Source organism: Gopherus flavomarginatus, chromosome 3 (assembly GCF_025201925.1).
Source record: "Gopherus flavomarginatus isolate rGopFla2 chromosome 3, rGopFla2.mat.asm, whole genome shotgun sequence".
NCBI lineage: Eukaryota > Metazoa > Chordata > Testudines > Testudinidae > Gopherus > Gopherus flavomarginatus.
Genome location: NC_066619.1, coordinates 89550689 through 89563378, shown reverse-complemented (window position 1 = coordinate 89563378; position 12690 = coordinate 89550689). Strand labels below are relative to the sequence as shown.

The following is a 12690-nucleotide window of genomic DNA, read 5'->3' as shown; positions in this document are numbered from 1 at the left end:
TCCCCAACCCCACTCTCCGGCAGAAGCGCCGGGTGGGTAGAGGGGGCAAGCTCCAGGCTCCAAACTCACTATGCCCCTGCCTCAACCAAGCTTCACAATCATCATTGGTGAGTACATTATTACATTGTTTAAAATTATTTAAAACGTGTACAGCATATGTTTATAATGTCTATTGTCTGGCAAAACAAAATTCCCTGGAACCTAACCCGCCCCCCCTATTTACATTAATTCTTATGGGGAAATTGGATTCGCTTAACATCAATTTGCTTAAAAGTAGAATTTTCAACGTTAAGCGAGGAGTTACTGTGGCTCTCATATTCTAATGGAAGGGAATTCCTCATGAATTTAGATCACTTGATGACAGATGAGAACTTTTGATATATTGTATGTGAAGTATTTGCTAGTGGTATGTTATCCATTTTCTTGGAGCCTCTCATATGCCAATTTAGCTGTATAACATGATAAATTTATCACAGTGTTTTGAATATTTCAATACAGTCACGTAGTTAATCTAGATTTGGAAAATAAACCTGTCTAGTAGCTCTTGAAGTAGGGAAGAAGGATAGTTTTGCAGTTAAAGTACAGTTCGGGGAGTCAGAAGACTTGAGTCTGATTCCCAACACAGACACAGACCTCCTGTGTGACACTGGACAAATCATGTAATCTTCCTGTGCCTGATTTTCACCCTATCTATAAATTCAGCTACATCCATGCAACTGTACAATCTACTTAGGACTAATGTGGTTGTACGGGTATAGCTGAGGGCATAATTTTACCTACAGAAAACATATTACTGGTGCTGATTCACAAGATGGAAAGAACACAATTTAACTGCCAAAGCCCAGGAAGAGTTTGTGAGGCTGGCAGTTGGGAAAACACCATATTTCTTGAAAATGGAACAAATCTGATATGAAAACCAATGAGACATGCTGAATATGGAAGTCCATTATCAGAGATACCAAACTTGCTCTGAGACTTTTAGGGATATTTATGAAAAAAATTAGGGAGGTTGCTTGGATTAGTGCAGGGGTGGGAAAACTACGGCCCGAGGGCCACATCCAGCCCTCCATACGGTTTAATTTGCCCCTCAAGCTTCCACTGGGGAGTGGGGTCCAGGGTTTGTCCTGCTCCCGTGCTCCAGCCAGGGAGCGGGGTTGGAGTCCACTCCATACAAGCATGCCAAGGCTACCAGAAGCACCAGCATGTCCCTCCTCCAGCTCCTATGCGGAAGGGAGGCCAGGCAGCTCTGCGCACTGCCCCATCCACAAGCGTCACCCCCGCAGCTCCCATTGGCTGGAAACAGAGCCTTCACCCCACCCCACCTGTGCCCCAATCCCCTATCCAGCTCTGATCCACCTCCTGCCCTCTGAACACCTTGGTCCCAGCCCGAAGCACCCTCATACACCCCAAATCCCTCATCCACAGGCCCACCCCAGAGCCCGCACCTCCAGCTGGAGCCCTCCCCCTTGCCCCCACCCTTCGCACCCCAACCCCCTGCCCCAGCCCGGAGCCACCTCCTGCACCCTGAACTCCTCATTTCTGGTCCCACCCCAGAGCCCGTACTACCATCCAGAGACACGCACATGTACGTGGGATTGCCCTCTTCACATAACCACGACCTCTCTCTGCTTCCAGCCCCATCCACTCTCCCCAGAGAAACCAGGACTTCTCTTCCCTTCTCCTCTCTGAAACTAGGACCTCTCCTGCTTCCCCTCCCCATCTATGGCTAATAGGGGAGGGCAGGCGGAGCCAGGAGCCTGGGCTCTCCCTCACTGGAGGTGAGTGTTAGGGGGGCAAACAGGCAGAAGGATAGGATTGGCCCTGGGAAAGGTGCCATCCTATATTGCCAAGGGCCTTAAATTACCTTGGCCAGTCTCAGGCCTGGACCTCCTTCCCAGGCTAATTCTCCTCCTCTCCTCGCTCCTGTCACATTACATCTCTCCTCTTCTGCTGTTGCCACCTCCTCCTGCCCCTCCAGCTTCTCATCCTCCACAGACTGCTCAGTGAGGATCTGGTAGAAGGCAAGCACCCAAACCACAGGCTGCATGTCGCATTTTAACTGGCCTCTGGGCTGTGCTAGACTACATTAATGTGCTCTAGGCAGCTAGAGCACACCAGCAGGTCCACATGGGGAAATTTACAGCCTGTGGCTTGGGCAGTGATCCAGCACCCCAACACATTCAAAATTGCTTCACTTGCCTATCAGTGACGTCCACTGCACAATTTTTGCACATGTGCTGCAGACTGCCCCCCCAGAAGTTTCTCTTAGGGTATGTTGGGGGTGGATCACTCTGCCCCTCTGGGAAGTAGGTCACACCAGGTCCTTCAAGCCACAGCCCCAGGGAAAGAATGGGAATTCGTACCAGGTCCTTCTTGGTTTCAGAAGGGATGTCTGTTTCTTCTTAGCCTCAGCCCTGGGGGGAAGTGGGACAGGCGTGTCATACTCAGTCCTCCTGGAACCTTGGCAGGGTTCAGAAAGATGAGGCACCAACAGTTGCAGGTGGCACTGGAGTGGGGGTCAGTTGTGCTAGATGTGGTGCCTTGATGTGTCCCAGATCTGGAGGCACCCAGTACTCAGCTATGTTGGGGGAGAAGGCACAGGGAACCGGCGCATCATTCCCATCACATGCTACTAGCACTCTCAACCCAGCCCTCTACTCCCTGTAGCAGTGGTGCAGCAGCCAGTCACATGTTCAGACCCCACGCTGGCTCCTCCGTCAAGGGATCTCACCCACAGAACCAAGCCCTGCAAACATCCCCCTGCCAGGCCAATAAAATGGTACGCACTGTGTCCAACGTGCATATGGACAGGCTGTGGGCGCTTCTCCATAGAGAGGCCGGCAGCAGAAAAGAACCCCTCAGCCACAGTGCTGTGTTGGTCAGACCCACGTACCTAATCCTCCCAGTTTTTAGTAACTGCAAAATTTGAAAATTTACGACTCATTTAGTAATTTCATAATTACCTTTTTAAAACTGGAGGATTATGGAAAATTAGGGAAGGTTGGAATCTCAGCAATATACATTTTTACAGTGACACTTTTCAAAATAGAACTATGCTTTAAGTTTATCAGAGGAGCCTTAACTCAGAAATCCCTGACATCAGAAGGTTTAAATCTTAAGCAATGTTGAATTAATATAGAGGTATCTCTTTTCCACAGCTATTCCTCAGTATATTTATATATCTATTTGTATTCCTGGGGATCACTGAAGCCCAATAATGAAAAACCTCTCTTTCTTCTCCATTCACCTGCAGTACTACCTCATCACAAATATAAAATGCTAATGATATTCCCACCTTCTATATTAAACATTCCTCTGAAGAGTTCCTTACAAAACACTCTGAAGATGAAAAGCACTATATAATTATTTCAGTATTAGGGACAGACTGTTCAACTCTAAGTAGAGATCATATACAGATTGTTGCTCATAGATATTCTAAAGTCAACATTCTCTTCATCAATAACTTAAAATTAAGTTAAAATTTCCTATAAAAGAACATCTTATTAATATTTTAAAATTTTGTAATGTACACAAATGTGACTGCAGGAATGAAATTTGGCAACGAATCTGTCTTTAATGAGAACCAAACAGTCAAAAATGTTTTGCATTCCTACAAATCAAAAGCTGATTAACCAATTTTTGGGGAGAAAGAAGGGGGAAGGGGGTAAACGAGGACAATTTTCTACCAGGTTATGACCAAACATGCCAGTTTTCAGGCATTTTTATTCCAAAACTATGAGTGAATGAAAATATGCATTTTAATAACACATTATCAGTCTTTATTGTAGCAACATTAACATTAACAAGAGTCACTTATGCTAACACAAGTACTGGAAAGGTTTTATTGTGAAAAACAGGTCTGGGAATACCCTCTTCAGGAAAATGTAAACTGTTTAATCTGAGATTTTACTCAAATTTATTACAGCTGTTCTACTGTTTATAAAATGTAACAAGGTCTTTACAGTCTGGGATTCTTTTACACATTTTTTAAAACAGGTTGTACTGATCAACAGAAATTTGTTTGATATCTACACGACTACAAGTTTTCTAAGATTAAAGACATTGGTTTTGGACTAGTATCATACAACAAATGTATCTAAAGGGGATTTTGATGTATGTGTAATCATCTTCAAGAGACTGGGACCACAAAACAAATTTAATGGATGATTCAGTGTACGAAAAACTATTGCTAAAGCTTCAAATCAGACTTGCTGTCTTCTAAGATGAGTACTCATCCACAAACATAACAGCTCTACAAATGTACGGAAACATTAAAACACACTCAGGGAAAAGGAAAGATATTATAGAATAAGAGAAAATAGAGACAACATGAGACTGATGAAAAAGAACAAATGGAACAGAGATGAAACACAAAGAAAAATAGTGTGTAACAATCAGTGCCCATGTACATACAGACATGAAAAAAATGTGCAACATGGGAAATAGAAATCTTGATTTTCTTTTCCAAAATCATAAGATTTTGTCACTAGGAAAATCTCCATTGGGGGTACACAGTATTAGGGTTTATATCCACTTTACAAACAAACTACTAGAGGGCAAGAATTTAAGACATCTCTTTCTATCCAAAAGATGACAATGGTGGGGAGAGATAGCTCAGTGGTTTGAGCACTAGCCTGCTAAACCCAGGGTTGTGAGTTCAATCATTGGGCCATTTGGGGATATGGGGCAAAAATCTGCTGGATGATTTAATTAGGGATTGGTCCTGCTTTGAGCAGGGGGTTGGAGTAGATGATCTCTTGAGGTCCCTTCCAACCCTGATATTCTATGAACAAGTATCAGCCCATACATTACATAAAGATGGATGGGGAGAGATAGGAAAGGAGGAAAAAAATAGCCGACAAGATGAAAGGGAGGAGCACAGAAGAGAGCTTCTTGTCTATCCCAAAATTTACAAGACAATGATTTTCATAGGCCTGTCACTAATTTTAAAGTTTTAAATTTATCTGAAATATGACCTGTCACCATGATGTTGTGGCACAAACAGTGTCATCCCACAAAGCTCAGAAAGTGGCAACACCAACATAAGAAAAGCAAAATGCGAGTTAAAAGGTACATAAAAAATTGATCCTCTATAAAACGTCTTAACAGTCACAGGTAGGAAAGATTTACCTTCAAAAAAATAATTCAGGCATTTTTTAAGTGGCTGGAACAATAGAGGTCTGAATCATCATCAGTAAAGGAGAGGAGGAATGGCATTATATTTGCTTGTTATCTATTTTTCAAGTTTTCTGGAAGGTGGATTTTTGAAATTTCATGTACAATTGTGAATAAAAACCTCAGACAAACTTGGCTGCTTCCATTTGCCTCCATTTGCATCCCTCCATTAGCTTCCACTTCTCTCTATGTTTGATGCAATAAACTGCTTGTATTCACTTTCAATGCCCTTCACAGTCAATCCCCACCCTGCTGGTCAGCTCTCATTTGCTATTGAGCTGCCAGCACTTGCCTCCCCTCAGCTCATGATGCTAGCCCACTTGTTTAGTTTTATTTGTGCTTTCTCCTATGCTATCCCTCATGCTTGGGAGGCCTTCCGCATAAACATCTGCAAAGCTACCTTGTTATTCCCAAAACTCTCCTTTGTCATGATGCCTGCAATATATTTGATAACAGTTAGGCTCCTGGTTTGTTATGACCACTACCTATTATGCTGACAAATACTATATCATTTTTTTCCTTATATTCCTGTCTGTCTGTCTTTTGTCTTATATTTCAGATTGTAAACTCCTTGGGGCAGGCACCATTTGTGTTGGCTGTACACTGCCTAATACAATGGCATACCGTGGTCCATGACTAGGGTTCCTAGGAGCAACAGTAATATAAATAATTTCAATTTGAAAAAAAGATTAGATACACTGTGGCAAAAGATGCATATTGACAGCTTCTGCCTTAGAACACAGATGTCTCAAAATGTCTGCTTACACAGTGCAAAAGTTAGGTTCAGATTGTGCTAGACCAGGCATAACAAAGTTTCAAGTTATTTGTTCTCCTCTCAGTAAATCTTTTGGATGGGTATTTGTATACTAAAATTGTATGCTATTGGCATGAAGCCTAAAGCCATTTCCTATAAACTGTAAAGTGACTTTATGATTTCCACTTGACACCCTAACCCGAGGCTGGATAGTTAAGGTCACTGGTAACAGATACAGAGACTTTCACCATTTTCCTGTGAATTCAAATCCAGTCTTCGTTAGTAACTGACCGAAGCAGACCAGTTGTTTTCTGATGGTTGTGACCTATGTGAAATGAATATTTACATACATTGTCTCCATATATCAGAGGGGTAGCCGTGTTAGTCTGGATCTGTAAAAGCAGCAAAGAATCCTGTGTCACCTTATAGACTAACAGATGTTTTGGAGCATGAGCTTTCGTGGGTGAATACCCACTTCGTCAGATGCATGTAGTGGAAATTTCCAGGGGCACGTATATATATGCAGGCAAGCTAGAGATAATGAGGTAGTTCAATCAGGGAGGATGAGGCCATGTTCTAGCAGTTGAGGTGTGAAAACCAAGGGAGGAGAAACTGGTTTTGTAATTGGCAAGCCATTCACAGTCTTTGTTTAATCCTGAGCTGATGGTGTCAAATTTGCAGATGAAAACAAAGACTGTGAATGGCTTGCCAATTACAAAACCAGTTTCTCCTCCCTTGGTTTTCACACCTCAACTGCTAGAACAGGGCCTCATCCTCCCTGATTGAACTACCTCATTATCTCTAGCTTGCCTGCATATATATACCTGCCCCTGGAAATTTCCACTACATGCATCTGATGAAGTGGGTATTCACCCACGAAAACTCATGCTCCAAAATGTCTGTTAGTCTATAAGGTGACACAGGATTCTTTGCTGCTTTTATTGTCTCCATACAGTTCCTAGTATATACATGTCAGAAACACAAGTCACCACCATGTTTGACAGTAATTAACAATCTTGTTGACTTTCTCAAAAAAGCTCAAAAATAACCAGGGCAAGCTGACTTAACTATCTTCTCTCAACTGCAAAACAAGGACAAAATACAACAGCAGTGTAGCAAGGAGAAGCTAGCAATGCTGTATGGCATGCAATGTACATTAATGAATATGAATTTATGCTGAAGTACCATGACATGAGTCACACTGTAAACTCTTTCCATACAACTTATGCAAAACGTTACAAATACAGAACCAAATACAGCCCTGATATTGCTCTACTGTCCATAATAGTAACAGGAATGAATTTGGTCTATAATGTCTTCCCTACCTTACAGGCAAAGTGTGAGGTTTAATTCACTGAGGTTTATAAAGAGCTTTGCTATGGTTAAGTGGAAGAAGTCCAAGAAACGCAAAATTTTATTAGGAACTGAGTATGAGGGGAGGGGGAGTAGCCGTGTTAGTCTGGATCTGTAAAAGCAGCAAAGAGTCCTGTGGCACCTTATAGACTACAGAATTCACCCAGAAAGCTCATGCTTCAATACGTCTGTTAGTCTACAAGGTGCCACAGGAACTGAGTAAATCCTGGAAAAGTTGGCCCCCCCCCGTTTTCCAAGAGCTGCAATGGGTTTAGAAATGTGATTCGCATTGACTGTTAGGGCGCCAGCAAGCTGCTGTGTAACAATTTAAAGGGCATCATCCGTTTCAAGCTAGGGAGAAGCAGCCCCAGGTGCCAGGCTTGCCGCACTCGGCGCGAGATCTGTGAGACCCTGCCCCGGCTCGGGGCTGCCACACCCGCAGGGGAACCCGGGCGGCACCAAACGCTTCTCCCCAGCGCGAAGGAACCAAGCCGGAGCAGCTGAACACCCTCAGGCCTGGGCGCCCCCCGGAGCGAGGTGCGGCTACGAGCGCGGGGTCCCGTCCCCCGCGCGGCGCTCGCGGCAGGCCTGGGGGGCGGCAGCAGGGCCTCGCAGCGCCCCGGGCCGGAGCCACCGCGGAAGGGACACAGCGCAAGACACGGGCCCCGCGCCGCCCACCTGGCAGCCGCCGAGCAGCCTCTGACCTCGCCCCCCGCAGCGACGGGGGAACACGCTCCCCCTCGGCCCCGCCCCTCCTCTTACCCCGTGGTTGCTGGGCTCGCGTCCCGCCACCGGTTTGGAAATTTCGCGCGTCCCGAGACGCCTGCGCTGGGGTGACGCCACGACGCTTTTCCCCCGCCCCCGTCAGCCGCGCGTGCGCGCGAGCCTCAGGGGGCGGAGCTAGGGGGAGGGGCTGCGCTGGGAGCTGACCCCCTGTAAGGGCGGGGCGGCGTGGAGGAGGGACGGAGACGGGCCCGCACGTGTGGCCTGGAGGGGAGTAGGGCGAATGGGGAGCGTAGTCGGCAAAACATCCCCTTTATTTGAGAATTTTCCCGCGACTTGCCCACCCCCCAGGAGCTCCACACAATACTTGATCGGAGTTTGTCAGCTCTCTGGTCTGTTTGCAGCCCCCTAGCGCGCATCAGGTCGGTACGTTTTGGGTCATGGCTGTGACACTAGTTTACCATTTCCTTAACAGTTGGGCTTAACTTGGATGCTCCTAGGAGTGAGGTATTCCAGAAACAAGTACTGCAACTTCAACCCAAACCGGGTGGGTTTACAACAGGTCCAGGACCGGCTCCAGGGTTTTTGCTGCCCCAAGCTGTGGGAAAAAAAACCCCACAATCGTCGGCAGCTCCACCATGCTGCTTTCTTGTTTGGCAGCAATTTGGCAGCGGGTCCTTCCCTCTGAGCGGGACCAAGGGACTTGCCACAGAAGAGACTGATGTGCTGCCCCTTCCCCTTGGCCACCCCAAGCACCTGCTTGCTGAGCTGGTGCCTAGAGCTGGCCCTGAACAAGTCACACTCAATCATTTCTACTCCATAAAAATCAAGCAGTCAAAGCTGTGGTTATGTTATTTATACGTTTAAGAAACATTGCACTGCTGTGTACATGCACACACTTAATGAAAGTGTTGCCATTAAGAGCAAGATTATACTCAGTGAAATAGTTCCCTTTATTTTAATGGAATTACACAGATGGGTAAAGCAAGATTTGACTCTAAATATAAAACTGAGGAAACAGGCTAGTTCATATGACTGTCAGTGGGATAAGGAAACTCATCTTTAATTGGCCTAGATTGTTAGTAAAAGTTGTGATTGATGTGCTGATGGTTATTCAGTAGCCTGTGTAAAATAATATCTAGCTCTTCTACTGCACTTTTCATCAGTAGATCTCAAAGAGATTTGCAATCTTTAATCCATTTTTCCTCACAATACTGCTGTGAGGTAGAGAAATGTTATCCCCATTTTACAGATCAGGAGCTGAGGCACAAAGCAGCTAAGTAACTTACCTAAGATCACATAGGAAAGCTGTAGCATCACAGACTTCAAGGTGTTAGTGCCTTAGCCACTGGACAAATCTTGGTAGTTTTAGTCCACTTCCTAAACAGGTAACCCTATCATACCACTGGCAGTTTTTCTAGTTTCTGATTCGTAAAGGAAATCCTCAGCTTAATTTTTCCTCCTGCTTTTTCAATGCAGATTTGAGCCATGGCTACACTAGAGAGTTGCAGCGCTGGTGAGGGGGATACAGCGCTGCAACTTAGGATGTGGCCACACTTGCAAAGCACGGCCAGCGCTGCAACTCCCTGGTTGCAGCGCTGGCTGTACACCCGGTCGAGCCTCGGGTGTAGCGATTCCAGCGCTGGTCAGCAAGTGTGGACCCCACCAGCGCTTTTATTGACCTCCGGGGTATAAGGAGGTATCCCAGAATTCCTGTCCACAACAAACCGGAAGAAAGGGAGCGCTCGGAGTTCAGCCAAACTGCTTATTTAAAAAACAAACACAGCTCCTGTTTGCTGAGCGAGCAGAGGCAGGCAGGGGAATTACTTTGGAATGTTCACAGCTGTTTGCTTGAAGAGAGAAACAGCACGCTCACACGGCAGAGGGGGAGGGGGAAATCCATGTTGAGCAGATGCTTATCTGGTCTGACGGCTATTTAGGAGTACATAATTTGCATTTAGTGAATGAGAGAGGGGTGGGGGAAGGGGGTCAGAACTTTTGAAATGATTGAAGGTAGGCACTGTGTGTCTTCCAGTCCTTAGAACTTGCAAGGCAGGGAGCTGAGAACAGTGTCAACTCCAAAAATCCATTCTCTCTGTCTCCTCCACGCTCCTTGTCACATTCCACCCCACCCCCCTCTTTTGAAAAGCACGTTGCAGCCACTTGAATGCTGGGATAGCTGCCCACAATGCACTACTCCCAACAGCGCTGCAAATGTGGCCACATTGCAGCGCTGGTAGCTGTCAGTGTGGCCACACTGCAGCGTTGGCCCTACACAGCTGTACGAACACAGCTGCAACTACCAGCGCTGCAGAACTGTAAGTGTAGCCATGGCCTTGGTCAATCTAACCTTAAATGCCAATAGACCTTTTACCTTCCCACCTAAACCACTTAGAAATGCAAAAATTATGGGTTCTTATTTTAATTTTCTGAGTTTCTATGTATGTAAAACAAGAGGTACATTTTTCCTCTGGAGACTGGAATGTTGTATTGGTACACCAATGAGAAAATATGCACTAGGACTGTCTGCTGCCCCTGCTAATTTTGTACATATATCAGCTGAAACTTCCTGTTGATTACATTAATTATGAAAGGGCCAGATTCTGCCATTCTTATTGTTGCTCTGAGTGTTATTTTGATCCTCAAGTAATCCCACTGAAATCTCTGACTCTGAACACAAGTTTAGTACTTAGAAATTCAGCCTCTTCATCCTTTTCTATGCCATTCATATACTCACACTTTTTTCACTCTTTCATTCACTCTCCTAATTTCAGTCTAGTTATCCCCATTCGCTGTTTCCTCTTAATTCTTCCTCTTTTTCCTCTCATTCAGTCTCCCTTACAATCATTCAATTCAAGCTCTTCTTCATCCCATCTTTCTCCCCACTGCCTTCCTCTTAACTCATCTCCCTTTATCTCTTATTCACATCCTATTCTGTCTCACCCATCTGCTCTAAACTGCTTCACACATTCATCCACTTACACACACCTGCTCAGACTCATCTAGCTATCCACTCACATCCTTGTTCCTAGCCCAACCCCAGTCAAGAATTTTTGAGCAACTTTGCACCTATATTTCCCTCTCTCTAAAATGTTCCTTCCCCCATCTCCCGTTGTGAAAAAATCACTGACTATATCACCCTCTTCCTCTTTCCTCCTTAACAGAGCAGTGACGTTAAATATGTCTGATCCAAAAGTCCCTTGAAGTCAGTGGAAAAACTCCAAATGACTTCAATGGGCATTGTCTTAGGCCCTGAATTTTTTAACACTTATTTGTGTCAGGTGTTTAAGATGGCTTTACATTACAGTCTGTAATTGTAAGAATACCACTTGTAGTTAATAGTAAAAATACTACTTACCTCTTTCTCCCCTCAGAGTTTAACTATTGCTAATACTAATATCTCCACCTGTTAATGTTTCTTACACTGTTTTTATATTTTTTGTCAAATCACTATTGCCAGATGAATTTAAAAGTGTTGGATTTTTAAATTTTTAGGTGCTTTTCTGGGTAGTGGCAAATTACTTTTCAAACAAGATTACTTTCTTAACTCACTAATACAAACTGTCTGGAATGTTTCCCACATATCCAGCACATTTGGAAAACACAACACTGAGCTTTGGGTGTAATGCCCACATTCACACTGTGACTTCAATTCATAGCTTGTGTCTTTAACTATTTCACTCCTTCCCTTTCTTGTCAAATAAAAACACAGGAGAATTTATATTTATTTTCTATCATCAATTGTGTTAATTTTTACTTGGATGTCAACATTTATTAACTCTTTTACTGATGATCAATTTAGCAGATGCATCCAGCTATTCTGGTACAATGGAGGGAGTTCGATAGGATACCATAACATTTTTCCATTTTGACCTTTATTAATCAACCTATCAATTACATTATCAATATAATCATTCTTCTTCATGTATGCCAGTATTTTTATTTTGGCTCTAATCCACACACAGCCATGTAACTAAAGATCATTACAACATGTCAGAAGCTGTTAAAATACACAAGAGAGTATAGGGAGAAGAAAATCCCATATGAGAACAGTCATGGGAATGATTATATATGAAATAGGTAAAAAATAAGAAAGTATTGAAGGGAAATTGATCAGAAAAAAAATAATAATGGCAAATGTGATATAGAATCACTAGAGTGTATGTGTGTATATAAAATGTGCCATTCTACTGGATGGAGAAATATAGAGACAGGTTACCTGATAGTATGATTTTGTTTTATTAACACTCATTTGGGGTGGCCACATTACAAATGATAATGTTATGAATGAATTATGTATGCCATCTCAAGTGAATGCCAACAGAACTTTTATACCACTATTTTACAGGGAAAAATGTGTTTTAAAAATATTATTGATATTGTTTTTCATATCTCTGTGCCTATAACATCAGACACCTTATTTACACGTAGTCCAGCTGTCCAGGTCTCAAAGAGAAAATATAACCAATAAATCTCAGCAAAGAGTCCTGTGGCACCTTATAGACTAAGAGACGTATTGGAGCATGAGCTTTTGTGGGTCAATACCCACTTCGTTGGATCACATGCATCCGACGAAGTGGGTATTGACCCACGAAAGCTCATGCTCCAATACGTCTGTTAGTCTATAAGATGCCACAGGACTCTTTGGTGATTTTACAAATCCAGACTAACGCAGCTACCCCTCT

General features: G+C 44.0%; 1 protein-coding gene across 2 annotated transcripts in view; it reads right to left on the bottom strand.

The window, feature by feature from the left end:
- Positions 1-8121, bottom strand: part of FANCC (FA complementation group C) — a 143385-nt gene extending 135264 nt beyond the window's left edge. Inside the window, exon 1 of one of the 2 annotated variants that reach the window (XM_050945827.1) lies at positions 8045-8121. The gene's annotated coding sequence lies outside the window, so the exon portion shown is untranslated. The remainder of the gene's footprint in view (positions 1-8044) is intronic. The other variant, XM_050945828.1, reaches the window with a different exon arrangement.
- Positions 8122-12690: the final 4569 nt, after the last annotated feature.